General features: G+C 42.4%; 1 pseudogene; it reads right to left on the minus strand.

Moving 5' to 3' along the window:
- Positions 1-1661: 1661 nt before the first annotated feature.
- The window catches only part of LOC100964513, a 3183-nt pseudogene continuing 1670 nt past the window's right edge, over positions 1662-3174 (minus strand).

Below are 3174 nucleotides of genomic sequence, written 5' to 3' on the forward strand. Positions count from 1 at the left end.
TAAGGGTACCTTTATCTTACTGCATAGAAATGAAAATATTGCCTAAAAAAATTGGCAGATTGGGCTCAGCGCCTGTAGCTCGGCGGCTAGGGTGCCAGCCACGTACACTGGAGCTGGTGGGTTCAAAACCAGCCCAGGCCTCCTGCCAAACAGCAATGATGACTTCAAGCCAGGCATTTTGGCAGGCACCTGTAGTTCCAGCTACTCAGAAGGCTGAGGCAAGAGAATTGCTTAAGCCCAAGAGTTGGAGGTTGCTGTGAGCTGTGATGCTACAGCACTCTACTGAGGGCCACAAAGTGAGACTTTGTCTCAAAAGAAAAAAAACCAACAAAGACAACCAAAAAAAAAAAAAAAAAGCTGGTGTTGTGGCAGGCACCTGTAGTTCCAGCTACTTGTGAGGCTGAGGCAAGAGAATTGCTTAAGCCCAACAGGTTGAAGTTGCTGTGAGCTGTGATACCTCAGCACTCTACTGAGGATGACATAGTGAGACTCAGTCTCAAAAAAAAAAATTGGCAGATTGACTTAATAAATGGAACCATGAGAAAAACATCTTTGACATACTAAAAGCTAAATAGGATACATATCCCAAAAGTTTCATTTAAGGTTTCCTTGGATTCTTTTTACATTAGTCTATAATTGAAAGGGAAGTGCCTGTAGCTCAAAGGAGTAGGGTGCCGGCCCCATACACCAGAGGTGGGGGGTTCCAACCCAGCATCAGCCAAAAACTGCAAAAAAAAAATAATAATACAATTAAAACAAATATTCAATGGGAACATCAATCCAAGAGAATAAGACCACAGAAGAGAAGATAATTTGAGAACTAGAACCAAGTCCTGATACTATATACAAATACAAAACATACACACATATATAAGTTTTGGGGTTTTTCCTCACTATCTTGCCCTTGGTAGAGTGCCATGGCATCACAGTTCATAGCAACCTCAAACTCTTAGACTTAAGTGATTCTCTTATCTCAGCCTCCTGAGTATCTGGGACTACAGGCACTGCCACAACACCCAGATATTTTTCATTGTAGTTGTCATTGATGTTTAGCAGGCCCAGACCATGTTCTAACTCCCCAGCCCCAGGGTATGTGGCTGGCACCTTAACCACTGAGCAACAGGCATGGAGTCAAGTTTGTTTTTTTAAATAAAATTGTGATTACACGTTTTGGCTCAAAAGTATACTTTCATATTATACATCTCATTTCTCATCCTTAAGCAACATTTGGTATAGAGGATATGGGATTTCTTTCTGTAGCTTTCATATTATTATCTCTTCTAGCCTTATCAATTAAAATTTTATAATATCATTTATGAACCATGTTAAACACCTTCCCATCATTGACTCTCTCTTCAACGACCGGAATTAACCTTTCCTTTTTTGTTCTGCAGCAAATATTTACATTACCACCTAGCTCAAAGCTCCAAAATACTAGACTTCCTGGGCCAGCATTCTAAAACATCTTTACAGAAAATGAAGTCCTCATAGCCTTCCACAGCAAGAGTTTAAAAAAGAAGGTACAGTCATCTGAAGTCAACATAAGACCTTTTCTGGAAAACACTGGAGAATACGCCATGCAGATAACACGAAGGAGGCCTGGACACAGCTGCTGGGGCATGTGGCTAAAAGTCTCTTAAGTTACAATTTTCTCACTCTTTTTAATGACTTCTGTTCATGGTTTCTTCTTCTTCTTCAGTGTCACATACCATCTGCTAAACACAGCAGCTGAAGACCCTGTCGGGTTTCTGTTCTATGGCTAGCACCAAGCCTCTGTCAAAGTAGACTTCATGGCTATATCTCATATCCCATGACCCTACTAGTGGAATAATTTCAAGTAAAGTTCCATATTCACTACAGTGGAAGTCCAGGTGAGCTTTTCCTTCAGAATCTATCTGAGTAACAGCTGCCACAGAAAGCAAATCCAACTCCTCTTCTGTCACAAACCAGCGCAGCAAAGGGGAGCAAACCAGAGTGGAATTGGTGGGGAATGAGTAGGGTGACCAGACATCCCACTTTTGGCGGGACAGTCCTGCTTTTTAACAATTTGTCCCGCGTCCTGTGGCATTTTAAAAAAGTCCCGATTTTTGGAAAGAATGCGGGAATGGGCAGGAGAACAGGAAGGGAATAGATGGCTGCCATGTGGCTATTTTGCCAGAATATGAGTTTTATATTATTTTTGATAATTTTATAATGTTAAACTTTAATAATAACAAATAATTATTGAGAAGTGATTATTGAGAACTGCTTATCAAAGTTTCCATTGTTGTCAGGCCCTGCCCCCACTCCGCCCCCACTCCCCACCTCCCCCACCCCCCACCCCACCCTCCACCCCCCCACCCGCAGCCATGTTTTCCCACTTTACCAATGTTAAAATCTGGTCACCCTAGGAATGAGGAAAATACAGCATAAGGGAAGGCACGGAAATAAAGCATGGGATTGGGAGGTCTGACTGAGCTGAAGGCTGCAGCCAGCACCAAAGCACAAAATCAGCTTTTTTTTTTAGAGATAGAGTCTCCCTTTATCACCTTCCATAGAGTGCTGTAGCGTCACAGCTCACAACAACCTCCAACTCCTGGGCTGTGGTGATTCTCTTGCCTCAGCCTCCCAAGTAGCTGGGACTACAGGTACCTACCATGATGCCCAGTTATTTTTTGTTGAAGTTTGGCCAGGTCAGGTTTTAACCCACCACCCTCAGTATATGGGGATGGCACCCTACACACTGAACTACAGGCGCCACCCCAAATCAGCTTAATTTTATAGTATCTGTGCAGGGTTGTCCAGGAGAAGGTAGCATAGACAATATGGGGAAATAGCATAAACAAAAGACAAAGTTTTGGTCTTACAGTACAATAGGAAAATGTAAATAACTTTAACAAAGACAGATCATCTTGGGAATGGTTTTTACTCAACTTCGTTAACATATGACAAGAAGCAAGAAGGGAAGGATCATGAGGACCCCAGGATAGATAATAAAACAAAGGAAAAACTACTGTGACTTAGTAGTTACTACTTAACTTTGTTAGTATATGACAAGGAGAAAGAAGGGAGAGATCTGAAGGATCTCTGCATAGTTAACTAGACAAAGAAAGGGTTGGCTTAGTGCCTGTGGCTCAAGTGGCTAAGGCACCAGCTACATACACCTGAGCTGGTGGGTTCAAATCCAGCCCGGGC

The sequence above is a fragment of the Otolemur garnettii genome, unplaced genomic scaffold (genome assembly GCF_000181295.1).
Source record: "Otolemur garnettii isolate 467f Iridium unplaced genomic scaffold, OtoGar3 scaffold00006, whole genome shotgun sequence".
Classification (NCBI taxonomy): Eukaryota; Metazoa; Chordata; class Mammalia; order Primates; family Galagidae; genus Otolemur; species Otolemur garnettii.